This window comes from Pezoporus flaviventris, unplaced genomic scaffold (genome assembly GCF_033815535.1).
Source record: "Pezoporus flaviventris isolate CSIRO_AGI_PZ_B2104156 unplaced genomic scaffold, CSIRO_AGI_Pfla_v1 ptg000002l, whole genome shotgun sequence".
Lineage (NCBI taxonomy): Eukaryota > Metazoa > Chordata > Aves > Psittaciformes > Psittacidae > Pezoporus > Pezoporus flaviventris.
The window spans coordinates 49,307,034-49,334,820 of NW_026892550.1; the positions used below are offsets into that span (position 1 = coordinate 49,307,034).

General features: G+C 47.9%; 1 protein-coding gene and 1 long non-coding RNA gene across 2 annotated transcripts in view; both read right to left on the reverse strand.

Annotated features, from left to right (window-relative positions):
• The window catches only part of TRMT10A (tRNA methyltransferase 10A), a 296,095-nt gene that overhangs the window by 178,385 nt on the left and 89,923 nt on the right, over positions 1–27,787 (reverse strand). The gene's annotated exons all lie outside the window — the stretch shown is intronic.
• Positions 15,226–18,502, reverse strand: LOC133275472 (uncharacterized). Its single transcript, XR_009745541.1, has 3 exons — positions 18,242–18,502; positions 16,153–16,253; positions 15,226–15,633 (listed from the first exon to the last, which is right to left on the reverse strand). It is a non-coding gene; the product is annotated as an uncharacterized LOC133275472 (long non-coding RNA).

Sequence of the window (27,787 nt, forward strand, 5' to 3'; positions counted from 1 at the left end):
GTCTTAAACAGTGAGGAGGCAACTTGCAGGGAAGGACCTGATGGCATTTGGGGTGCTTGAAACCAGTTGCCCCCTTAAAGACCAGCTCTGTGTGTTGGTTAGGCAGAAGTCCTGCTAAATTCACCAGGAAAACAAGCCATGCAGTAGGCACGCACCTCGTCCTGGGAACATCGCAGCTGAGCTGTCCTCGGCCAAGAGCCAGGCATGATGAAGAGATATTTAATTGATTTTAAGACGGAAGCCAAACATGAAATCCAGAATAGCTCTGAGTGCTGTCTGTGTACTCACACATTGCTGCCGGCCCACAGTCCTCACAAGTACAGTCCTGGCTCCAGCACTGGCTGTATCTGCTATGGACCTGTTGTGGTTTAAACCCAGTCAGGTAACTTGTTCACTCACTCCCAGTGAGTGGTGCCAAGCTGACAACAATCAAGGTCCGTGTTCGTCTCCCCCCCCCTCCCTGCACCGGGGCTCTCCCCTTCCCCGCTCCCGGAGGAACGGGGAGGAGGATCGAGAGAGTGCAACTCCTACGGGTTGAGACAAGAACAGTCCAGCAACAAATCACCACCGCTACTATCAGCTAAAACAATGATAAGGGAAAATAACAAGGGAAGAGAATACGATACCACCGGCCAAGAAAACGAGTTCCACCCGGAAGCTCCTGTCCTTCCGGGTAACTCCCAGTTACCCCCCACCCCGGGCATGACGTGCTGTGGTATGGAATACCTCCCCGGCTAGCCCGGGTCAGGCGCCCCGTCTCTGCTTCCTCACAGCTTCCCCTCCTCCCTGGCAGAGCATGAGCCTCACAGAGTCCTTGGTCAGGGTAAACATCACTTAGCAACAACCGAAAACATCGGCTTCACCAACGCTGTTCTCAAAACTAGAAGTCAAAACACAGCACTGCACCAGCTAACACAAAGGAAAAAACATGACTGCTACTGCTGAACCCAGGACATTATCCACCCCTTATTCCATACCATTCACGTCGTGCTCAGATCCCACATTTTCAATACACCATCGCTCTCCCACATATATACATCCATATACATACAGACCAAGAGGAAAAAAAAAAATCATTTTCTTAGTGCATGGACCAATCCCTATAATGCTGCCGAGTCCATTCGGTCCATGATGTTCCAAGTTCATTCTCTGTTGGGATGATGGCTGGAGGGAAGTCAGGGCCAGTCGCTGGTGACCTGGAGACATCTAGTTGATGGGCTATAAAAGCATTACACAGCAGGCAACAGCATACAATTGAGTTCACTGGCTGTTTTCCCCTAAAATCAAATCCCCTTGAGGTATACATCGGACTTCCCCATCTTCCCGCATTACCCACCAAGTATATCCAGGTCCCTGAGCAAAAGCAATCCCACGAGTGGGTTTGCCTTTACCTGAAGCAGGAATAACCCAGACTGTCTTCCCCAGCAAATTCTTCATATGCACCACGGGAACTTTGTCCCCCTCTACAATATGTAAAAGTTCTGACTGGGCTGGGCCGGCCCTGTTGGCAGATCCTCTGGTGTTGACCAACCAGGTGGCCTTTGGTAAATGTGTATCCCAATGCTTGAAAGTTCCCCCACCCATCGCTCTCAGTGTAGTTTTTAACAGCCCATTGTACCGTTCGATTTTCCCAGAGGCTGGTGCATGGTAGGGGATGTGATATACCCACTCAATGCCATGCTCTTTGGCCCAAATATCTATAAGGTTATTCCGGAAATGAGTCCCATTGTCTGACTCAATTCTCTCTGGGGTGCCGTGTCGCCACAAAATCTGTTTCTCAAGGCCCAGGATGGTGTTCCGGGCAGTGGCATGGGGCACAGCGTATGTTTCCAGCCACCCGGTGGTTGCTTCCACCATGGTAAGCACATGGCGCTTGCCTTGGCGGGTTGGTGGCAGTGTGATATAGTCAATCTGCCAGGCCTCCCCATATTTATACTTCAACCATCGTCCTCCATACCAAAGAGGCTTTAACCGCTTGGCTTGTTTAATTGCAGCACATGTTTCACACTCATGAATAACCTGGGCAATAGTGTCCATTGTTAAGTCCACCCCTCGGTCACGGGCCCATCTATATGTTGCATCTCTGCCCTGATGGCCTGAAGTGTCATGGGCCCACCGGGCCAAAAATAATTCACCTTTATGTTGCCAATCTAAGTCCATCTGAGCCACTTCAATCTTAGCCGCTTTATCCACTTGTTGGTTGTTCTGGTGTTCCTCAGTGGCCCGACTCTTGGGTACATGGGCATCTACATGACGTACCTTCACCACCAGGTTCTGCACCCGGGCAGCAATATCTTTCCACAGTGCAGCAGCCCAGATGGGTTTACCTCTGCGTTGCCAGTTGCTCTGCTTCCATTGCTTCAACCACCCCCACAGGGCATTTGCCACCATCCATGAGTCAGTATAGAGATAAAGTACTGGCCACTTTTCTCGTTCAGCAATGTCCAGGGCCAGCTGGATGGCTTTCACCTCGGCAAATTGACTCGATTCACCCTCTCCTTCAGCAGTTTCTGCAACTTGTCGTCCAGGACTCCATACAGCTGCCTTCCATCTCCGACGCTTTCCCACAATACGGCAAGAGCCATCAGTAAACAAGGCATACTGCTTTTCACTTTCTGACAGTTTATTATATGGTGGGGCCTCTTCAGCACGCACCACCTCCTCCTCTGGTGACATTCCGAAATCTTTGCCCTCTGGCCAGTCCATGATGACTTCTAGAATGCCTGGACGACTGGGATTTCCTATTCGAGTTCGTTGTGTAATTAGTGCAGCCCATTTGCTCCATGTAGCATCAGTTGCATGATGTGTAGAGGAGACCCTGCCTTTGAACATCCAGCCCAGCACGGGCAGCCGGGGTGCCAGGAGGAGCTGTGCTTCAGTGCCAATCACTTCCGAAGCAGCTCGAACCCCTTCATAGGCTGCCAGTATCTCTTTCTCAGTTGGGGTATAGCTGGCCTCAGATCCTTTGTATCCCCGACTCCAAAAGCCGAGGGGTCGACCTCGAGTCTCCCCTGGAGCTTTCTGCCAGAGGCTCCAGGTAGGACCGTTCTCCCCAGCTGCAGTGTACAGCACATTTTTTACATCTGGTCCGGTTCGGACTGGTCCAAGGGCTACTGCATGAACTATCTCGCGTTTAATTTGCTCAAAGGCTTGTTGCTGCTCAGGGCCCCATTTAAAATCATTCTTCTTCCGGGTCACATGATAGAGAGGGCTTACAATCGAACTGTAATTTGGGATGTGCATTCTCCAGAACCCCACTGCACCCAAGAAAGCTTGCGTTTCTTTCTTATTAGTTGGTGGAGACATTGCTGTTATCTTGTTGATCACATCTGTGGGGATCTGTCTACGTCCATCTTGCCATTTTATTCCCAAAAATTGTATCTCCTGTGCAGGTCCCTTGACCTTACTCCGTTTTATGGCAAAACCGGCTTTCAGCAGGATTTGGATTATTTTCCTCCCTTTCTCAAAGACTTCTTCCGCTGTATCGCCCCACACAATAATGTCATCAATGTATTGCAGGTGTTCTGGAGCTTGCCCCTGTTCCAGTGCAGTCTGGATCAGTCCATGGCAAATGGTAGGGCTGTGTTTCCACCCCTGGGGCAGTCGGTTCCAAGTGAACTGGACACCCCTCCAAGTAAAAGCAAACTGTGGCCTGCACTCTGCTGCCAAAGGAATGGAGAAAAATGCATTGGCAATATCAATCGTGGCATACCACTTGGCTGCTTTTGACTCTAGCTCATACTGAAGTTCTAGCATGTCCGGTACGGCAGCACTCAATGGTGGTGTGACTTCATTCAGGCCACGATAGTCTACTGTTAGTCTCCATTCTCCATTAGACTTTCGCACTGGCCATATGGGGCTATTGAAGGGTGAGCGGGTCCTGCTGATCACCCCCTGACTCTCCAGTCTACGGATCAGCTGATGGATGGGAATCAGGGAGTCTCGGTTGGTGCGATATTGCCGCCGGTGCACTGTTGTGGTCGCAATTGGCACTTGTTGTTCTTCAACTTTCAGCAACCCCACAGCAGAGGGATCTTCTGAGAGACCAGGCAAGGTGGACAGCTGCTCAATTTCCTCAGTCTCCAAAGCAGCAATACCAAAAGCCCACCGGTACCCTTTTGGGTCTTTGAAGTACCCTCTCTTGAGGTAGTCTATGCCGAGGATGCATGGAGCCTCTGGACCAGTCACAATAGGGTGCTTTTGCCACTCCCTCCCAGTCAGGCTGATTTCAGCCTCCAGCACAGTCAACTCTTGGGATCCTCCTGTTACTCCAGAAATATAGATGGGTTCCACCCCTTGACAGCTTGATGGCATCAGGGTACACTGTGCACCGGTATCTACTAGAGCCTTATACTTCTGTGGGACTGATGTGCCAGGCCATCTGATCCACACAGTCCAGTAAATCCGATTGTCCCCTACCTCCACCTGGCTGGAGGCAGGGCCCCTCTAATGGTCGTCACAGCATTGGACACTTAAGTCGTGTTGAAAGGGATTATTCTTCGTTATCACAGGAGCTGGAGTAAAATCAGCTCTTCCACTCCATCTGGGAAACTGCTCACCAGAAACTGAAGCCGTAGCTCTCATGGGACGATCAGTCTTGGCCCTTGCTCCCCTCTTCAGTTCACTCACCCGTTCCTCCAAAGCTGAAGTAGGTTTTCCATCCCACTTTGTCATGTCTTCTCCGTGATCCAGCAGGTAAAACCATAGGGTACCCCGTGGCGTATACCTTCTGTATCTCCTCTCTTGAACAATAGGACGTCTTTTGTTAATAGCTGAGACGCGTGTTGGTACACGTGAGGAGCTGGATAAATCAGATACATCGTCCCTCAATTTGTCGAGGTCCTGGGACAGTTTTTTCACAGCTGAGATGATGGAAGGAGTGAGATTGTCTTCGAACTCTCGGAGTTTATGAACCATTTCATCCACTGTTAGTGGTACTATGTCATTCCAGGTCACTGTTGCCAATGAATGGGCATATGATGACGGTGCATTCCGTGTAAGTTTTCGCCACATGGGTCGTGTACATTCAACTTCATCTGGATCTATAGGTGTATCCCCGTTATTCGGCTTGATGTGATAGATCATCTCTACGATGGCCGATTCCCTCAGAGACTGGATGCCTTTGTCTATAGTAGTCCACTTGGCCGAACGACTCGTAACATCGTCCTTGTACGGAAACCTTTCTTTCACAGCTGCCAAGAGCCTCCTCCAAAGGCTGAGGGACTTTTTCTCTCTTGCAATTGCTTTGTCAATTCCCCCTTCTCTAGCAAGTGATCCCAGCTGCTTGGCTTCTGTACCTTCTAGTTCGTGACCATCGGCCCCATTGTCCCAGCATCGGAGTAACCAGGTGATGATGTGCTCCCCTGGTTGACGGGTAAAATCTTTTCGCATATTCCGCAGCTCGGTTGAGGTCCGAGGTCGAGAAGTTACTTCTTCTTCTTCTTCGTCATGTGAGGATGACTCCTGATCAGATTCTGGACCGGGTGGTGAATTCATTGGTTCTTCATCTCGCTTCACCCTTTTTGCCTCCTTTTTGCTTGTTCTCTTGCGTACAGGGGCAACCGATATTGGTACGAATTGGTCCTCTGGTTTGGCTGCAGTGATTATCACTGTGGTTTGAGTAGCGACTGTACTTGTTGCTGGGGGTGGTGTAGCTACCGTGCTTGGAGCTGGGGTAACCGCGCTGTCTGTTGCAGTTGAAGTTTGAGCAGCTGCTGTACTTGCCACTGGGGTAGCTGCGCAGTTCATTGCAGCCAAAGTTTGAGTAGCGACTGTCGCTTTGCCCTCAAATCCGCCGACATTCTTTTCCTTTTGAAGGTGCTGGATAGTGTTGAACAAGGCCCTGTAAGCATAGGCCAAGCCCCAGCACGTTGCCGTGATTTGTCCATCTCTGGTATGGCCAGAATGACCACACACCTCATTTAAGTGTTTTACTAATTCTTCTGGATTTTGCAGTTGTTCGGTAGTGAAATTCCAAAATACTGGGGGGGCCCACTGACCTAGATACTTGCCCATACTATCCCACACACCCTGCCACTCATGGCTGTCCAGCCTCTGGGAAAATCTCTCGGTCCTCCTACATCGTCGTTTGACCCCAGACAAGACCCAAACCTGAATCTGCTTAACTCTTGAAATCAGTAGTGGGCAAAACACACTCTGTATGCGTGTTAGCATGGTGATTCCCGTCACCATCAGCAAACAAGTCTCAAGAGCATTAAAAGGCCATTTAAAAAATTCGAAACTCTCAAATGTAAATGGTCTGGGGGGACGACTAGGAGGGTAAAAGGATGTCTCCTTCACAGGTTGAGCACCTGAGAAGGAGAAAAAAGATGTGTAATTGCTAAGCACCTCCATCATATACCTCCCAAAGTATAAAGGTGGTGACCACACTGGGAACATAAGCCAGATCAGTTTCATGATCAATGATTCTATTGTATTACAAGTCATTACCATAAAGTACAATGGGATAAAAACCTTAGCCCAAGCCCCACACTTGAAAAACACTAATACAGCCAATACCGGATGGACGTAAGATATGGTATACTGAAACTGTGAGATCAAGAGGAAAAACCTTGAGAGCCAATAAATCAGCATTGTGACGAGTGACTATCAATCCAGTCAGATCTGTTCTTATCTCAACCCCTCGTGCCCCACGTTGGGCGCCAAAAAGAACTGTCGTGGTTTAAACCCAGTCAGGTAACTTGTTCACTCACTCCCAGTGAGTGGTGCCAAGCTGACAACAATCAAGGTCCGTGTTCGTCTCCCCCCCCCTCCCTGCACCGGGGCTCTCCCCTTCCCCGCTCCCGGAGGAACGGGGAGGAGGATCGAGAGAGTGCAACTCCTACGGGTTGAGACAAGAACAGTCCAGCAACAAATCACCACCGCTACTATCAGCTAAAACAATGATAAGGGAAAATAACAAGGGAAGAGAATACGATACCACCGGCCAAGAAAACGAGTTCCACCCGGAAGCTCCTGTCCTTCCGGGTAACTCCCAGTTACCCCCCACCCCGGGCATGACGTGCTGTGGTATGGAATACCTCCCCGGCTAGCCCGGGTCAGGCGCCCCGTCTCTGCTTCCTCACAGCTTCCCCTCCTCCCTGGCAGAGCATGAGCCTCACAGAGTCCTTGGTCAGGGTAAACATCACTTAGCAACAACCGAAAACATCGGCTTCACCAACGCTGTTCTCAAAACTAGAAGTCAAAACACAGCACTGCACCAGCTAACACAAAGGAAAAAACATGACTGCTACTGCTGAACCCAGGACAGGACCTTTTTGCAAATCTGGCTTTCCTTCCCCAGAATCACAGTAGTCAGCAAGAAGCACTGGTTATGCACATCAGCTGTCGCATCAGCTACGATAAGGGGGGGCAAACTGCTGAATTTACTGTCTGCACATGCATCACACGTGTGCAGGCAGATGCACGTACCTATTGCTTAGTTTCACTGGGACGTGGATGCTTTTCCCCATTGAGGAGCAGCTTACATGAGAAACCTCAGGTTCCCATCACCTGAGTGAGCTGATGGAAACCAAGCACTCGGGATCTGAAAAATCCATCCCTGTACTCTCCCCTGCCATGAGTGACTCTGAGTTTGCTGTATGCCCTTAAGAAGGTCAGCTCCAAAGTTTTCCAGTTGACTATTTTCCCTGGTAGCCCCATCCATAGAGGCAATCCCAGTCCTGCCTTGTCGGTCATATTTTCACTGACAACTATAGAGATGACTTCCCAAAATGTTGCTTTAAAATTGTGTAGAACCAACACTGCATCTTAGTGGTGTAAACACAACTCTATTTCTCATGCGTCTGAGGTTTATCCTTTTCGAAGAGCACTGTGGGATGGAGAGGCTGCCGGATTGAGACCTAGAGAAAGCCCCAGGCACAGGGAGAAAGAAACAAGACCTTCAACATGGAAAAAAGTAAACTGTAGCTCTTTTCCCACATGTTTACTATGCTTGCCTTCAATATGGGGTTCATAAGAGGCATTGAAATACAGCCACATTATAGCTCACAGTAAGTCCAGGAAAGGAATTAATTTGTCCCTTAGGAAAAGGAAAATGTCTGGATGCAGGTTGAAAACTAGAGGCAAAATTATCCCATGGCTGGGATACAGCAGCTGGTGGCATTCAGAAGAATTAGATGAATTGGGATGGAAGCCTCCGCCTTTTGCTACCGCACAGCCCATGCTTCTCCCTATAAAGTGACCATTTAATTAAGGAGTCAGCTCAACAAAATTAAAACGAACGCTGCCAGAGCTTAAGGCTGACCAGATCCCTTTTGCTGCCAATTTTCCTCCAAAATGAATAGCTGGCCATCATGGTCTCCGCTGTGGCTGGCTCTTGCCTGGATCTCCTCCATTTGCCACTCACATCGGCATGGCCGACTGCCTTAAAAAGAGCAAAATCAGCCAGTTTCCCCCTCTCCCATATGACTCATCCAGCACAATGCTGGTTGATCCTTATTTGTTTCAGAAAATGCCTGTGCGCTGGTGTCCAAGTTATCACCAACAGGGTGTTTATGAAATACTTTAGGCAAAACGCCATTGGCTTTGCACAGCCTCTGATAAATACCTACTTCAGATGAACTGAATCAAGCAGGTTTTGCCCCTGAGTCCCAATACAGCAATGCACTTAAGTCCATGCTTAAATTATTTCCTATTAAATGATTTTATAAAGTGGGATGAACAACTGAGCTGGGGCCTTGGGTCTCTGGCATATTCAGTAGTTGCCAGGCTGTTTGCCCAAAGCCTGGGCAAATGAAACAGCAGTAGCAAGTGTAACATAACTCACTTCTCTAGAAGCAGGGGGAAAACCCCAGGTGCACCCATTGTCCTTCTTTTATGAGGTGGGAACCAGACCAGTAAGCAGTTTCCTGAAGCCATTTGCAGGATATGGTTTAGGTTGGGGTTTGTTTTTTTTCCCCTACATGTAACGGTTGAAAAACTGTAGATGGGAATCCTCTTGTGGATGCTCCAGCATTTAGAAAAAGTTGACTAAAACGTATTCCCATCACCCAAAGGATAAGTGCTTGGCTTAGGGAAAGTGCAAAGGGGTGGAGGACAGGCTCCATGGCCACCAAGGACCAGCCCACCATCATCAGTGCCAGCGCAGTCAGCCCAGCATACTTTCCTGAACACCTTCACAACTGGCTGTACAAGCGGAGCAAGTTCTAACCCCATGTTCAGAGACTGTCAGGTTTGCAGTATGATGCTCTGTAAGTCCCATTGAATAGCTAATAAAATTCAAACCAAAGAACAGACTCCTCTTTGTTAAGTAAATATGGAGCTGCTGCAGCGTGTTTCTATGCAAACTTTGCTGGAGGAGTGACAAGTTGTCACTCAGACCTGAGTACAAAGATCCCACAGGTCGCTGGGGTTTTTGCCCATATATAATGATAGCACCTACCTTGGCTGCCCTCATGCTCACTTATAGAAATAGCTTGCCCCGAAGTTGGCAAGTACTCAGCTACCCAGCAAATCAGCCCATCGCTACCTTATAAATGAGTAGCTCACATTGTGCAAAATTTATTTTCAGCTGTTTCTTCTGCATTCATCTTGTCTCCTGAGCATGGGAATTTGAATCTCTCTGTGCCTTACCATCACAACTCTAGCAGTCCAGTCATCTGGGCCAATAGTGGGAGCACCCTGCAGCAGATGCGCAGAGCTAAATCCATCCCCAGCAGCATTTGGTGTAATCTCCTGCTGGAAACTCCTCTCAGAGCTTTCTCGATCTGACTTGTTAAGTCTAAAAAACCATGGTCCCCCTATCCCTGCGCCAGCACTAACACTAAACAGGACCAGTCCTCACAAGCAGCGGGTCTGCACAGTGAGTCGCTGCAGAAGGACCTGGGAACTCTGGGAGCTGCCCTGATGCAACCAGATGAAATAACCCTTGTGAGCTTTAAACATCTCAAAATCATCACAGAGACATAACCATCAAAGATCACTGATACATCCACTGATATCCTGTTGCCTCGTCCTAGATAACAAAAAGGCAGTTTTCAACATAACAGGAGCCCAGCATGCAGCTGGGGTGGCAGCAGCATGCATGAACAAGATGCACTTCCTATAGCATATTACAGGAACCATTATTAGATTTCATAATTCCCAGCTGTGTATGCCCCCCTGCATCCCTGTGGCTTCCATCCCTGCTCTAGGAGGCCCGAGTGGATGAACAACAGCCATCAGTGCCTTGGCCCTTGCTATGGGAGACACACACAATTTGCTCTGGCCACTGATTGCAGCCCCATGGCAAAACACATCCATTTTCCTTAGGTGAAGGAACAGACTCTCAAAGGGTTTCCCTTCCCTTTCCTGTTGTATTTATTCAGCAAAGAGGCAGAGATTACTTGTGCTGGTGAGAGCAGGGGGAAGCAGATTAGGGTGGAGGGTAAGACAGCAGGAGACTAAATTTTCTAAGCCTCAGCAGAAGCATCACTAAGGTGATTACAATGATGCTTCCCATCACTGAGTGCAACAGCACATCTACGAAGTGGGAAGAGTCTTTTGACTATCTACCTTTGAATAAAAGGTGCTGAAAGAGGCCTGTGCTTGTGACTGCTGCCTAAAAAAACAGCCTGAATGTGTAATTTAAGTAAGTCACAGCGTGATGTTAGTGCCCATGGCCATAAAGACAGCACCTGGCTGCCCAGAGCCCTGGCTTTCTGGCAACAGAAATCCAGACTGTGTCGGTAAAGGTTATACAGCAATGACTGAAACTGCAGGCAGGCTTTAGGCACAGGCAGAGGGGAGGGTGTCCCAACATGTTTCATCTGCTGCTCCTGATAGTCCTAAACCCACCAGCCCCTGCCCGTGAGTCTTGCCCTTATGTGACCTCAGTGGGTTTTGCTGTGCTATGTCTTGGTGTTGCAGGAGTTGCTTACAGACCTGGGCATCCCACCCTGCTGAAAACCAGCCCTTTGCCTGGCATTCCTGCCCTGCACAAGCTTCCACAAGGTGTGACTATGGCTTGGCCTTGCTGACACCACTGTCCTGGTTTGTTTGTAGGGGTTTTGGTTGTTTTTTGGGGTGTTTTTTTTTGTTATACACAGGTAAGGAAACATCCAACCTACAGTAAGTATCAAGGGAAAAGTTTCTTTAAGACTGTAAGTCTAAAGAAGAAGTGATAAGGAGGAAGGGAAAGAGAAGTGCACACTGTGGTTTTCTTGCACACACATCTTATTGAAGTCACATTATTTAGACGGTGTTTAAACCTCCCTGAAGTGATGTGAAGCTTTCTGTTGTCTCATATTCGGTTCCTGACCCATGAGTGGGGCTAAGACCTGCTTTAGGAATGCAAGAATACGATGACACTGAAATACCTGAGTAGTATTTATAGATTGGGGAAAGAGAAAAGACTTCTATGGCTGGTGCTGCCTGAACCTCAGCGGAAACATGGGGAAGTGACGTAATGTCTGGGGGATAGAGAGCTGGCTTTGCTTACTTCATGGGGAGAAATGTCCCGCATGGCACACCTCGTCTTTCCACTCATCCCTCTTCCTCTCCCCATACAAGTCAGGATGTCAAGCAATGCATACAAATACTTCAAGCCTAGATAATCAGTGCCCAGTTTGCACGTGAAATGTTTAAAGAATCACCCCTACCTGTAGGACGGAGGAGCATGGTATCTCAGGTGTCCTGTTCCATTACTGAAGATGCAGCAGCCTTCCCAACCAGCCATGGGGCTGCAACACAGAAAGCCCCAATGTGCAATTATTCTTCATGCACATTGGACTGAGCTCTGTCAAACCTTCTTCTTTCACATTAATGATTTTCTGGAGGAGGTGGGGGTAGGGAGAGTAAAGGAAATGGAGCTTACCAACCTGAGGTCCCACAGACTGACATGGCATCTCGAGTGGTGGGAGCGGTAGGGAGGTGCAACCTGTATGTTCCCCATCTGCATGAGCATCCCCTTGCCTCAGCCACCTCCACTGTGAGGCTTGTGTAGAAAATGGGTAATGGGAGGCTGGCATCTTCAGTGAGAGCTTCTGACCTTGCGTCATGCAGGTCTGCATGCTTGGAGAGGTCGAGCGCATTGCAGGGATGTCTGGATCCAAACTCACCTTGGAAAGCCAGGATGAAAAAATTGCAATTAAATAAATTTAATACATCTTATTTTTAAAAGCTGCTGGGATGTTTTGGGGTTTTGGTTTTTGTTTGTTTTGGGTTTTTTTCCATGCCTGGCAAGAATAGTACCTGTGTTGAAGCTGGAAGTGAGGACACAGCATCGCGGTTAGTATTGCAGTGCAGTGCAGCCTTCTCCAGTGCGTATGGTACCAAGCACCATTTTTCTTCCCAGGATCTCTGTCTCACTTGGTTCATGGGGTGGCTCTACAGGGATTGAAGACTAAACTTGCCCAGGGATCTGCAAATGGCTGCTCTGATTGTTCAGGTACTTACCTTTCAGCACAAGTCATCTGTTCACATGCAACATCTGTCAGAGGCGTCAGCAACTAATGCATCCACACCTTCTTTCCCATGAGTACATCTGGTGAAGGACCTCTGCAAGCGAATCCCTTTGTTTCCTTCTTTCTGATGCCCCATGGGCAAGGACCACCATATCTTACTCTCTCCAGAGAATGAGGAAATGAATTCAGGCTGAAGTAGATGGAGGGCTGCTACATCCCAGTAGCCAGCTCAAATGACAGGATTTGCTTCTCACTCCACAACATGGGGTGCATCATGCTGATTTTGGCTCTCCCATACTGTGCATGCTAATGTACTTCAGACCGAAGTAGGCTCCTCCAAGCTTACCATCACTCTGATAGCTGTAGTCTTCACAATCTCAAGTAATTACCATTACCAAGGGCTCCTAAGAGCTCAGAATGAGGACTGCTGAAGCCATGGTGCTACACAGCATTCCTCCTCCCCTCCAAACCCTCTCTGATGTGCTTTTGTGTGCCTGACCCCAAGCACTGCCAGGAGAGGAAGGAGGATGAGGTTGGTTCTCAATACCTGATAAAGAGCTTCAGCATCCTTTCTTCTGCTTCGAGGCTGTAGCACTAAGGCACTGTTTTGTCCTGTTTGTTGCAGCATGTCTCAATTCTGCCATTTATGGAGGGAGGAGGTGTGGTTCCCGCTGACTGGGACTATGATGCACATCCTTGGTGGCAAGCAGGATTTCACATTGCAGATACCCTACGTTGTAAACCAAAACCGTAGTCTTTAGCCTCAACACAGATAAGATCACTTCTTGTATCTAAGGGTAGGGCTATGCCAGCAAACAACTGCCATAGTGAAACTAGAAAGATGAGGGTGGCAGAGGGGTTAGCAACACATGACAGTTCAGGAGATCCAACCTCTGCAAGAGATACCACACTTGAAGACACTGCTCAACATTAAAACCATTGTGACTGCAAAACCCACTTGCACTTGGGGAAATAGGACATTTTTTGGTAGCTTGAACTGCAGCTTAGCTGTGACCTTTCCAGCAGGAAAAAACAAACAGAAATTGACAGATAATTCAAAAACTGAAGAGAGAAATAAAAGCAGCCACCAGCCTAGGTTTTGGGACTGAACCGCTATCCTGAGCTGCTAACAGGGAAGCTGCAGGGAGGCTCTGGGAAAAGCCTGTAGGGGAAAGGCCAAATTACTGCTACTCCGTGGTGGAGCTGATGGATGGATGCCAAGGGCAAAGCCACAGGCTTCCATCCTGCTTCAGGAGCTGCCCTGCACTTAGTCCTGTCCCTGAGCTGCGCCAGGGCAAGCTGTAGAGTAAGGGAAACCCACCCTGAGGGCATCCCTCTGACACTGCCTCCCCAGCACTGTGTCCCTCCATGCCTGGGAAGCACCACAGCACAGGTCTGCAGAGCCCTCCCACTGCCACCAGCACGGCACGCTGAAGCTGACCCATCTCTGAAGTATGCTTTATTGAGCTGCACTTCAGCTGATTAAACTAATTATTACACCAGGCTTAATGAAATCAATTGTCTCTTTATTCTATTATGGTCATTATTAAGTATTTACCTTCTCTAGGTGCAAGAGGTTCACCTGGGAAGCCCACAGCCTGTGTGAGGGGAAAGCTGTAGCTGGTGCTGAGAGCATCCCTGTGCCAGCCCTGAGATGCAGGCAGGGGCTGTGCTATTGTGGGCAAGACTGTCATCATCCTGGGTGTAATGCTCAGGATCCATCTGCACACATGTTTCCACAGTGTTCTGCTGGAATAGCTGCAGCCACTGAGCAGTAAAACCACTTTCAGGAGAAAAAAATCAGGAGTCCATGGGGGTTCACAGATATATTACAAAGAAATAAGCTCCCTCCCCCAAAATAATGTTGAAAGTTATGCATTTTTAGGAAAATAAACATTTGTTCTGCCTGCCTCTTGGAAAGAGTGGAAAAAAAGAAATTTTTAGGCAATTACATTACTATTTACATAAAACATATGTAGGTATTTGCTCCATAATGTGTTAGGTGAAGAATGAATAGGCTGTAGCCTCCAGTAAAACAGAATACTAGAGATGAGTGCCAAAAATCCTGCTAAGTGTCCTGGCCTGGCGCAGACCCAGGACAGGGAAGAGGCCACCCTGCTGCTATCCCCTTGGAAATGGTTTGTATTAGTAGGGCGCTTCTCTCCTCGGTGAAGCCTCTGTGGACAGAGCCAGGCAAAGCAGCTCCCCTAATCGCCAGCATGGGTTTGCTTCTCTTGAATTGAAAACCAGCTTTGCCACCAGCTCAGCCGTAGCCACGTGGAGCACGATGCTCCTGTTATTTAAGTTATAGTTTTTAAAGGCAGCCACAGTGATTTACTTGTGCTTTACTGCAAACAGCAGTCTGCCAAGGTTTCCATGCATGGCTATGGTCCTGGGAACAGAAGCGATGGGCAAAAACACCCAAGGAATCAAAGCTGGGAGGTTGTACCTTGTTTTGTTTTGTTTGATTGTTTATGTGGTGGTGTTTTGTTGGTTTTTTATTAAAAAAACTTCTGAATTTGTGGTCAACTCACCTGCTTACAGCAGCAAACCTGGACCCCTCTCTCCACATCACTGGGCTCAGGGTATGCAGCTAGTTGTGATGAAATGCGAGCTTTCAGGAGGCCTTGTTTATCTAATGCTTTCCTCTCTAAGAACAAAAAACATTTCTGGTGTTCTGCTGGAGTCTGTTGAAGTATTTAAGAGACTGAAGTCATTGACCACAGCCTCTGACAGTACATTCAAAGCAGGTTATGGTCTCTCCGTATGAAGTGTTACATTGCTGAGTTATGACAGATGCTGATACCTTTGGGAGCAATAAAAATAACTGTAGTATGCAACAGAAGATGAATTATAATTCACAATAATTCTTGGTAGAAAGCATACATTTTTAATTACAATCATAACCACTTTTTGATTCTGAGATAAAAACGGTTACCATAGTGACCCAATCCTTAAAGATAATTTTGCCCAGCTCTGTATAAAATGCTGTGTGATACCTGCCTTCACAGAAAGCAGCTTACAGAATGAGTTTTCCAAGTGTTAGGCCTTGGGTATGAAAAAGCAATGTAGGCTACATGGAAAAATAACTCCCTTTTGGTTCTGTCTCAGGAGCCTTATACACACATTTACCTGCAAATACCCTCACAGACGTTGTCTTGGATTTGGTGCAAGCTACAAATCTTGCTCAGCTTTCAAGCCCATGTAGAGTCTGCAGAATTGCAAAGCCCTGTTGAGAATCATTAAAAATGGAGAGGAAAATCAGAGACATGTTTGTCCTGCAGAACAAGCCACCCACTGCTGCCTGCCATCAGGGTGTTAAAAAATCCCTGGGTTTACATACTTTGAACAGTCTTAATATGTATTTCTCCAATAGACCATTTACCAGCACTTCCCTGTGAATATTTAGGGAAGCATACTCTGAAGTCACAACATTGCTATAGTCAAGCAAAGGCATGTTTTGATGTGCAAAGTGAAATGCAATCCTCAGTAAGACTAGTACAAATTATTAGTCAATAATATCTTCTGGGGACTTCTTTTGGTAATCCCTGCTTATTTCCCTGCACCCCTTATGTGGATTTAGAGAGACTGGTCTGCATGATCGCGTTGGGAATGCTCCCTGTCCCAAGCCATGGGGAAGATGGGTGTCACGCTCCCTCCCATCAATAACCAATCATGCGTCCGTGGCAGCAGTGAGTGCGATGCAGCCCTCTTTCACTTGGGTGCCTCGGTAGTGAAACCAACTTACCTGTTGGCAGGCCCCTGAGGACAGTCACAGCCATAGTCATGGGGCTGAAGGACTGGGCTGATCACTGGATCTCTGCTGCCTCATGGAGTCCAGTTGCTTGCCTACACACAGCTTGAAATCATTTTGGTTATTAAAGATAGCGAATCAGTGGGAGGGAGCACTGACCTGTCTGGTGTGGAAAGTGAATTTTCTCACGTCACCGTGAGTTTCTTGTCATCAGCGATAGCCCTGCAGCAGGCTACTTTGCTATGCAACATTACATTTACCCTTCTTTAATTATTTTATGACACTTTCTCTGATCCCAAGGGTACCCCTAATTTAGGAGCATACAGAGGTGACAACCCCTGGCTATTGAACCATGGGCTTCTCACTTTCTGAGGTATTTTCTCCTACCAAAAAAATCTTGCTGAACCTTAGCCATCGTGTGAAAATGCTGAATGCTATAGCTCCAGGTGATTAATGTACCAAGCCAGCTCAATCCGGGCTTATTTTAGTCTGTTGCCTTTAATTAACCTCTTATTTCTGGAAGTTAACGGATGCGAACTTCTTACTTCCCAAAACAGTATGACGAGGGGGTGTTCCAGAGGTGTTACACTTTGCTTCAAAAGCTGGCCCGCATGGGAGGAGAGAAAACAGGTACGTGGCCTTTTCAGCTTCCCTGTAATGTGCAGAGAAGGGGCAGGAGGGTTCTCTCTCTCCCACCACTGAGTGATGAATATTTCCAGTAGCTGTTTTATTTACAAAGTGTTGGCCCTTACAGTAAGTGCCTCCCAGTCCCCTGGTGATTGGCTAGCAGCGATGATGAAGATGGAGCCTGATCACCTTGAAATGCCCGACTTTCTAAAAGCTGCCCCTCCTTTTCTGCAGTGCTCCCTCCTCCTTTGCTCCTGATAACACACTCCTGCTTGAAGCCACCCAGTCCTGCCCCAAAAGACAAGCGGAGCCGAGTCCTGTTGGCCAACCTCAGATGTCTCTGGAGCGTGCATGGACCGAGTCCCTGCTTTAACACCTGGGATGTTTCAAACTCCAGTAAATCCATTTGTTCTTTGTCTCAGCTGACGCCTTTTTGCCTTCCAAACATGTTGGGTCCAAAGGGCAGAGGTTTAGGTAAGAAAAATCCTAAAGGATATTTGATGCTTGGTATAAAAATCCTAAGGTGCTAGATCAATTCCAAATATATATTTAATACATGAATAATTAAGTACCTCATAGCAGTCTCCAGGCACTGGATATGAGAAATGAAGGATGTGAATATGACAACTGAAATGAGCCTTTGCTTCAGTTCCCAGACACAGGACTGAAGAAAGCATCAGAGTCATCTCCACGCATCCTTAAACACTCAATATTCTGCCAGTTAACTAAAAGCAATGGTAGCAATAACAGAGACATTTGTAAGAAATGATCTTCCCCATGTACAGCATGAGCTGAAAATATCCTTTAACTGGATGAATCCTCCCCACACCCAACAGCACCCACAGACCAAGGGCTGAGGAGCATCTCACAGGGCTGAGAAAGGGTCACTGCCACCCTCAGGAGCCACAGCCCATCCCTCTGAGCGCAGGTCTGTTGGCAGATGGTGAGAAAGTAAACTGAACTTTAATTTCACCTTAATTACACTTTTTTTCACTGCACCATCTCTTAATCCACACCCCATTTCGTAGCAGAGCAGGGCCTTGGGAGGAAGGAAAGGTGCTGCCCCAGGAGCAGAGTGAGCCTCGTCCCTGTTATGAAACATGGGCAGAGGAGCAGCGAAACAGCTGAACACTTCAAGTCTTCAGAGACTCGAAATAAGGATCTAAACTGTTAGTTTTTCTGTAGTTAGGGAAAAAACAAAAAATCAAATCCTTTGATTTCCTTTTAATTGCTATTTACTAGGGATAAAGTTAAAACAGTCTCATTTAAATATGCTAAAACACTCGCAGAGAGTTCTCAGCAACAAGCTAACAAACATTCAGGAGAGATAAGGAGGGGTTTCCTTTTTTGTTTTTAAGGGGTTTGGGGCTGGTTTTTTTTTTCTTTTTTTTTAAGTTATCAAACTAAAATCTGCATGTTCAGAAAGCATGAGCTCTTCCACAAGCCAAATCCTTACCCCGAGGCCAGCACTGCCAGCTCCTGTGAAGATCCTTCCCTTCTAAAAAGCCTGTAAGCTTAAGGGCAATCACAAGAATACAGCCGTATAAACTGGTGTGCTCAATATTTAAGGCTGAAAAACAGAGGAAACTTTAATTACTGGAGCAAAGACCTTAAGAAACATGTCAGTGAGCACACCTTCACCATTATCATTACCATTGCTGTCATCTTCCATCACCATCTACCTTTCCCACAGAAAACACAAGTTGTTTCCACAGGGAGTGAGCAGCTGCCAGACCCGGGGTGCTGATGTGGGCTGGCAGAAAGAGTCCCTGTCAGTCACAGAGAGGTACATGGTACTTCAACAGCCGACAGCATCTACCTGTCCATATTTTTGGAAGAAAGCACCATGCTGAAAGCACAGGTCTTGTCGTTGCTGAAACATCTTTCCCTGGTGGGAACCCTGCACATGTCCCCAGTCCCACCCTGATAACACCCCTCAGCACAGCTCACATGTCCCATAGCAGGGAGGAAGCTGCTGCCTCTTCAGAGCTGTTTTACTCATCAAACTCCTGCTGTGGCTCCCAAAAGCACCTGCAGGTTTATGTGACTTTGGTCCAGCTGTGAGACAAGCTGTGGCGGTAGCCCCTGTGCCTTGCCACTCCAGCAGCATCCAGATGCTCTCTGGGAGGGTGAGGAAAACTGTTCACGCGGGTTGCTCAAGCAGGCAACACAGCTGGGGGAATAAAAATAAAGGAAAGGAATTGTAGATATTCCCTTCTTGGTAAGGATCCTGTTTCCAGAAGACAGGCAAAGTTGTATTTCCTTTCCAACCAAGAGCGCAGCAAACACTCCAGCTTAAAATAAAATGAAATTCACACCCATGAGACAGCTGTGGTGTGAAATGCAGGTTGAGAGCTACTTCCCCAGAGCATCTCCCAGGTGAAACGGCATAAGGAAAAATGAAACAACAAAAACCCACCAACAAACAGTTGGGTGCAAACAAGACACCAAAGTGTCGTAGGGAAGGAAAGCAAAAGCTGAATGCATTATGGTTTAGGTTGGCACGTTATTGTGAATACAGATTGCTGCTACGTAGCTCATTTCACATCTGTGTTATGAGGAAACCATGGTAAAATGGATGAAAGTAATGCTTTAGTCAAACCCTGTTGTCTTTGGAAGATTATCTGCACGGCAGTAGGTTTATAAATGGCTGTTAGGGAACAGAAATGGTTTCTTTGTGTACAGAAAAGCTGAGTGTGCCTGGTTGAAATTCTCAGTTAGGGGAGTTCAGCTCCTATAATCACACATCTGCTCCCACTGTCTCTGCCCCAGGGCTGAATTTCGTTAACACTTTGGGCTGTTTCCCTTCTCCCACATCAAGACATCAAATCCCTCTGGAAAAACAGAGACCTCTTGATGAGTATTTTCACCATCATGTTCCTATCCAGAGCTAACTCAAGGCAAATTCAAAGCCCTCCCTTCCCTCCTCCACATCTGCTGAATAAACAGCCTGAAAAGGTAACATCTCCATCCTGCTGCAGTAGGATTTTCAGGCAGGTACAAGATTTTTTCTGAGGGAGATGGAGTGCAGAGCAAGGGCTGTGCTTGCAGAGCTGAAGGTCCTTGTGCTCTGAACACCATCCAGCAGCTCAGGAACCAGCTGAAGCCCTGGGTGAAGACAGAGGATGGGTATCTCTTCCCACAGGAATGATACTTTTTTCTTTCCTTCTTTTTCTCTTTTTTCTTACAAGCAGGCTTAGAGATCTCTTAAGAAAGCACGTTCAGGCTACTGTTGTTATTTTTGATTGCAGACCCAGAACAATGGACCTGCTTGCAGATAAACAGCTCACTGAACAACACATTAACTCCAGTGTTTTGTTGTACACCCTGTTAGAAGGAACTTCAGGTCCCTTCACACCTGTGCTAGTGGAAGGTTGCCTTCCACTTAAGCCTAAGCCTAACCTTGAGGCTTCGATGCAAGTAAATGCAGACAGGAATTCAGTTAGCAGCTTCCTGCCCAGGAGGATGACCAGCACAGCAAAAGCCATTCCCATTTTGGAGCTATCTCTAAGGCTGCTTGGCACAGAACCCAGACCTGGAAAATCACTGCTGTGAGTTCATCAGCACACTGGTCTGCCCACTGGTCCTCACTGCTTTGTGCTGCCTGATGGAAACCACACTTGCTACTGGCATCCCAGCATCACACCAGTGTTAGGGTGGCAAACAAGGGAGGGTTGTGCCACTCTGCTGCTTTTGCAAAGGCTGATGGAATTCCTTGCTGGTGTTTCCTCTCTCAATGAGAGCGTATGTGCTAGGCATCCCCATTGTTCATGTTGCAGAGTCTTTTCTAATGACCTGCAGGAGCAGCTCACGGGCTGGGAGAACCTGAATTCACCTACCCGCAACACCAGCCAAACCAAACAGCACTGTTTTTACAGCACATATAGTGATGAATGTCAACCTCCTGGTGGTCTCTGCCTGCAAAGATGAAATACTGCTGGCAGCACGGGCTGTGCATGACAAAGGGCAAAGATTGTTATTCTTTCTTGTTAAAGTCTCACAAAGTAATAGGCAAGAAGGATGTGAGTCGTTGAAGTAGCTCAGCCTCCATCCGTACCTTCAAGGCATTTCAAGGAGGCTGTACAGCAGGTAGCTGGAAGCAATGCTGCCTAAAGTCAGAGAAACAGCTGCTGTTCCCTGCAGTGTGGTGGAATAGAGGCAAGAAACTGTTGTGCTGTCGAGTGTCTAGAAGTCTGCTTGGGTTTGGTACAGAAAAGACACCCCAGTGTAACCAGAGGTGATGTTCTTACAGAACATTACCTTACTATGCAGGTATTAAAATGCATTATGAAAAGGCACTGGCTGGCCAAACCAGCTTTTGCTTCCTAGCGTTCCGCTGGTGTCCCACATGAGCCCAGTCCTCTCTGTCTGGGTGTGGATATGTCTGGGACACTGAGCTGCTTTTGTACTGCTCCTTCTGCAAGAGAAGTTCATGTTCATTTCCCGGAGCATAAAACTAAGCCACTTTAGCTTTCCTAATGATCTGGGCTCCCCTGCTGCGCCAGCTTCAGCACCAGTACCCAGGCCTGTGCCTTGCTGCCAGCACACTATTCCTGGGAGCCAGTCTGGTCTGTGATAAAACCAGTGTGGTGCTGTGTCCTCCCTCCCCACTGCCTGCTGGAAAACAGTGGGGCGGCTGGTTTGTGACTATCAAAAGTAAAAGCAGAGGTTACTGAACCCACATCCTTTGTGTCGTGATTCAGAGGCTGGCCAGAGGAACTGCTAACATGGCAAGACAGTGATAGCTAAGTTCCTTTTGAGGAGAAAAGAGAGCAGAAAGGGGCAGGCAAGGCATAGTATCCATTTAACCCAGACCACTGTGACCCATCCTACTTTGTCTGAAGTTCTCCTGTTTCTAGCACCCTCCTGCACATTTGCAGGAGCAAAGGCAATGCCCCACCAAGAGCTGCATCAGAACCACACCAATAATACCAGCAGCTAAACCCACATACACATAGCAAATAAATAAATACCAGGGTTCCCACATAGCTCACTTCTGTCCTGTGGGATCCATTCTCCCTGTAGTGCCTCTTTGGCTCTGGGCTCAGTTTAGCAGGGAAGGCAATGCCGGATTTTCCAGCTAAGCCAGCCCAGGGCTGCCTCATGTCCCAGTAACCTCTTTATCTGTATGAAATGTCTGAGGTTGATTTTCTTCCTGACATACCTGGTATTTTGTGTCACTTCAGAGTATTGCTTAACACAACACACATAATTAAGAAAATTAACCTGTCCAAGAGCTGAGAGCTGACATGCTGCAGGCTCATCTGTCAGGGGGTTTGGGCTATCGTTACCTAATGACATGGGGACATGTTTTCTCCATGCAGGCTCACAGAGGCTGTCAGAAACCACTTCGTTATTAGCTCTCTCGAAGGAGAGGGAAGACTCGCACCAGAAGGCTGCACTGTTTCTCTGGCACTTTGTTACGTTGTGCTGGAAATTGCAAGTCAGCGTAACAAAAAATAGGCCAGTTTTAATTAATACGGGTGATGAGCGCAAATGGCACAGGGGCTTCTTGGTGGTGTGGGTCTCGTCTCATACTGGCTCTTGCCCCAGCAATAGGGCAGTGATGATTGGAGGTGGTGAGAGGCAGTTCAGGCAGGTGATGCAACAAGTTTGTCTGCCAAATATTTCTGGTAAGGCAGCTGCTGGCAAACAGCACCAGGTGAGACGCTATTGCCCCACCATGTGGGGTGAGCAATTTGGAGGGGAAAAGCTAACATTATCACAATATTATCCTCCAAAAGATGACCAGCAGTTGTAACTGCCCTTGATTTCCATTTCATTTGCAGGACTTGAGGAGGGCTGAAATGTGTTTTCCTGGGCATTAAACCTGCCAAGCAAAGCAAGAGCAGGTTTAATACTGCATGTGGCTTGGTGAGCTGCTGTCCCTGTCCCCACCACAGACACACACCATGCTTTGGCAACGTGATGTGCTTTTGCTCTCATTTCCCCCCTCCTCAGTAACATGGGGATAATATCACTAATTTTCAATTACAAAACACAGACTCAAGTATTAAGGTGCTGCATTCGAAACGGAGCTTTGAAAGCCTAGAAATTGTTTTATCCATAATAGGGTTTTGTCTTCCCTGAACACCATCTCGAGTACCTGGAACTCTCACACCAGTAATTATGTCCATTAATTTTTCCTTATTTTGCTCCATCAGATATCCTGTTTATATTCTACACTAAATCCTGCTGCTTCCAAAACCCTTGGGCAAAAAAGCTAATTTTATATGTCAGACCATGCTCTGGAAAATAAAAACCATATGCGCCTAATGAGTGAGGCTCAGCTATAGTTAGTGCATTGCCTTTGCATTGCAGCTGAATCCTAATGATCATGTTCCCAAAACCGGCACAGGAAGCCAGCTGGTTAGGTGCTCTCATTTAATGAAAAAGGAAAAAAAAAAGGAATATTTTATATCAAATGTTTCTGGATCTACAAGTCCCCTTCATCCTGCAATCCACAGCAACCCTCTGAAAGGTGCGGTTTGTCACATAAGTCTTTTGCGAGTACAAGAAAACAAGGATCCTTCTCTCCCCTTTGCAAATCACACCTTTGCCTTGCAATGGCTCCTGCCCTTCTGTCCTTCAGAGGGGCTGGGATATTATAGGATGACCTGATGTAGCTCAAGAAAACACATCAGGCCACAAGCTCTGGTTTTATTCTACCAGAGGATGCACGAGTATGTAAATACACACCCTTTTGCCCCAAGGCAACCCCGCTGACTATTTATGTGGCAGGATTTCTCCTCCTTATACTTTTAACAATCTGTGTAAGGACAGAAAGCTGAGTGTGTGGTCAAAAATGTCACATACCTGACCCAGTCCTGCTGTGCCTAGATGGTCGGCAGCGAGCAAAGCCACCCTGAGAAAGGCAGGGCTCTATTTCCCAGCCTACAAATGGCACCAAGATGAGTTCAGTGCAAGTTTCTTCGTCCTCCAGTGTATGGTGCATATCCCACCAAAGGCAATCCCTGAACAGCTCATGCCATCAGTGACCTGCAGGCACAGGAAAACTGTTTCTTGGAAACTTTGAAAGCCCAGAGCAGTGAGACAGTGTATTTCCACTATTCATTCATCAAAAGCCATCCATTACTTTTGCTCCTAAGACACTGCTTGAAGGAGGAGGTGAACTCCCCTCCGCCTGCTGCTCCTTCAACATTGCTCCACTTTGGGGAACAGAAATCCACCACCTTCCCTCTGCCATGCGACTGCTTCAGGCCAGCAAAGCTTCAAAAACTACTAAAATACTTTTTAAAAATAAGTTTAAATAACAATGAGCTTTGGGAAACCATTTGAGGAGGCAAGCACCATTCTAGATTGCATCTCTTACAGGTTTCAAGGCTGGGTACAACAAGCAAACAGTTGGGCTTCAAACTTTTAACAGTTTAAAATGGAGCCTTTAACTGTATTTTGTAGTTACAGAGCTGGGTGATAGCTGTGTGGAGAGGGCCAGATGGTGCCTGTCCCACATAGCTCTTCTAGGTATGCAGATGCTTTCACAGCTGTGCAAGGGCAGTGAGTACAGCCTGGAGAGGTGAGGGTGCCTACCCCCCTTGTAGTGCTGTGGTTTATTCAAAGAGGGCAAAGGCAGACCAGCTGAGGGAGCAGCTGAAAGCAGCAGCACTTCTCTAAAGAGAGGAAAGGCAGCTACAGGATGATAACAGTTTTTCCCCCGACCTGCTGTAGTTGCTCAGTGAGACACACCACCCCTGTGCACCAGGGACCAGGCACGGAGACGTGCTCAAATACTGTACAACCTCCCAGCAAAACCCTCCTCCCAGTGTTCAGCCTTCCTGCTCCTGAGCCAGCAGCCAAGCCTGGGCAACTGAAGGCAGCCTGAGCTCATCCAGCTTTTTGGAGGATAGAAGACACCCCAAAGCCTCCATCCTTTGCAAACGGCAGCATTCAATACCCGAGATGAAGGTGCAAACCAGTCCCAGCAATAAGAAACCTACCTGGGAGGGAGGGAGGGAGGACAGAGCACAGGGATGAATTTCCTTGGTGATCACACAGTGGCAGCACCTGAAAGAAATTGTTGGGGTGATGGGGACACATGTGCCTCGGGGTCAGCTCCCCTGTGGGGTGCTTCTCCTAGCCCCTTTACCAAGCACACTATGACACAAGAGCGTGAAACCTTCCCGTGGCTTGCAAAGCACCCAGCTTTGTCAACACAAAAGGAGTAGCCTGGTTCACTTACAGGTCCCATTTTATCTCCATTTCCTGGAGGTCCAGACCAGGCCCCTTGAGCAGAGTGTTGAACAGCATAATGTTAAGTCATTGCTGTCCATGTCTGCAGGGAATGCCCACAGATTTTGGGATGCAGGAAAGGGGCCTGGGAAGGATGCAGGAAGCAAGCCCATGAAGTCCAGGACAGCTGAGCTGCCATGGGCAGCCACATCGAGTTTGTACCTACAGGATGCTTTCCTTGCCAATCCTGCTGTGAGCAGGGGCTCTGGCTAAGCTGGCAGGAGCATTTACAGTTTCCTGTAGCTCACCTTTGGGATTTGACCTGCACATCGGGGCAGCCCCAATGCTCAGCCCTCTCTGTGCAGAGCAGCTGCAACAAGCACCTGCAATCACCTGCCCTTTGCATTGTGTGTGTGCTTCACTTAACAGAGGAGAGCTGTTAAATCCCAGGTGAAATGCCTCCCTGTAATCACTTTTTTGATAGTGGCAGCTCCTTACCGAGGTCCCTGGCACCAAGTCTTCTTTAGGAAGGTGTGTGTGGGGTTCATGAAAATAGGACTGAAAGTATCTATCTGAGCGTGATCAAAATGGCTGGCTTGGGGCACATCCTGACCCACAGCAAACAGTCTGAGGACAGAAGGTCAGAGACAGTTTTGTCTCTCCCATGGGCTTTCCTTGGGGTGGATGCAAGCAGCAGAGTTCAGCTCTGGTTCTGAACTCCCCCAGCTGTGCTGGTTTCATTTGCCATACCCGTCCTCATGCTTCCTCCTCACTCCACCAGCTAAATTCAGGCAAGGGGCTCGTATGCATAAAACCTGTTGAAAATAAAGCTTACAAGTACAAGAGCTAGAAGAGGCTTGAAGTGCAAAGCCGGCAGCACCTGAAGAGCTGCGGGGACCATCCAATCCATCTGGTGCTCCTGGGTGCACAGGAAATAGGCTTTTGACCAGTTCATACCATGGCGCATGCGAAACGCTCAATTATGGTTGCTTAGAAAAGCCAGATGATCTCCTGGAGCCGGGCACTGACAGCCACGCCGTCTCCGCAGCGTTCTGCACGGCTGAGTTTGTGCTGGCTTATTCTGTGCTGCTCTGTGCTGCCTGTAATTGCATTGCATTTTAATTGTTTAGCGTCGTCAGAACTTCAGCCCCGGGGGCAGCGGAGGTGGTGAGAGCTCAACACATCAAACTGCTACCCAAAGAGCAAGCGGACAAAAAGCAGAGCGGGGAGGGAGAGGGGGAGACAAATGAGCCACATTCATTAGAAGAATAGCAACCCTGACCCGGGGAAGTGTCCTACTGATGTAATAAGAAAGCTGAAAGTTGTTAATAATAATGAAGAGCACAATAACACAGTTCCTTTTCTATCAGAAAGCGCCTCATCTGGAAAGAATTAATGCACTGTGGAAAGCAGAGATGGAAACCAGAAAAGTGCTCCTTGCCCACACAGCCCTGCTTTCCCTCCCAGCTTTATTTAGTGGGTTGTTGGTGGGGGTGAGCGCTGTAGTCTCACTGTTCAGTGTTGTTCCCTTGAGTGCTGTGATGTGGCTCCAAAATCTGGCAACTCCGCCACAGAAGCCCTGCCGTGTGAGGCAGTGAGGCACGCTTCCCCACAGGCAGGCTTGCCTTTCACCCTTGGCCAGACACTGCTCCTTTAGCTTCCCCAGAAGATGCTGCAGGTTCAAATCCCTAGGGCAGGTTTTGAAGGAAAGAGCCCTTTGCAGGCTGTCCCGTTCCCAGCTGGCACACTGCAGGAGCTTTGGCCTCAAATGTCAAACTCTGGAGAACCTGGAGCTGCTAAACGCCCTTAGGGTACAACAGATCTTTCCAGGGAACAGGTATGCAATGTGGAAGCCACAAGAGGAAGAGTGGCACGCTGCCTGTGGGTCTTTCTCCTGGCAACCTGCAAAGCCATGGGCAGATAAGATCTCGGAATCATAGAACGGTTTGGGTTGGAAGAGACCTTTAAAGGTCATCTAGTCCAGCCCTCAAGATGAAGGCAAACAGACATCAACAGGCATAGCTGGCACTGCCAGCAATGAGGATGCTGGTGGCAGCAGAGAGGTTTCTGGCCTTGGCAGCAGTGCAGCCTTTTAGGGAAGTGCCTCTGCCTCAGGTCTTCACACAGGGGAGCGTGCACGGTAGACACAAAGGAGCCGAGAAGATCCTTCAGCTGTCTATGCTGAGTATTCTGAAGGTATTGGCATTTCGTGTCAGCTGCATTCACCAGGGTTAATTAAAGCTTGTGTTTTATAGATTGCCCTCAGCCATAAACTGAAAAGCTGCCTCAGTTGGCAATCAATAGAGTAACCTTTAAGCTCATTTATTTTATTAGATATAGAGTCCTAATTTGAAGAGATTGAGGAGCCATGATTAATGGTGCCAGAGAGGTCCTGAGATGTATGTTTAAAGCTTCCCAAGGAAATCACTTTGCCCATAGGTGCAGTGTGCTGGAATTGGCTGGTGCACTAGAGCACAGCAGTGAGGCTGGGGATGCTCCAGTGGGTGAGCTCCAGGAAATGGTCTAGCACCACAGAAATCCAACAGCAATTCAATAGCCAGCACACTGTACTTCTCCCTCACCCCGAAACTGAAGGGCAGGCTGTGAAAAGCAACGTTGCCACCATGAGGCACAGCAGAAAAGCCAGATTCTAGGGTCAGCAGATAGCTGCTGGCAACTGAGGCATTCCAAAGATGCTGCAAACACCCTTCCCATCCCAAGCCAGAGAGACTTAAGCCTCTCTTTGAGTCTACTGTGTGCTGGTGTGCAGTGAAATGGTTTTTCCCTCTTCAGTGGGGTGGATTCGCTCCAA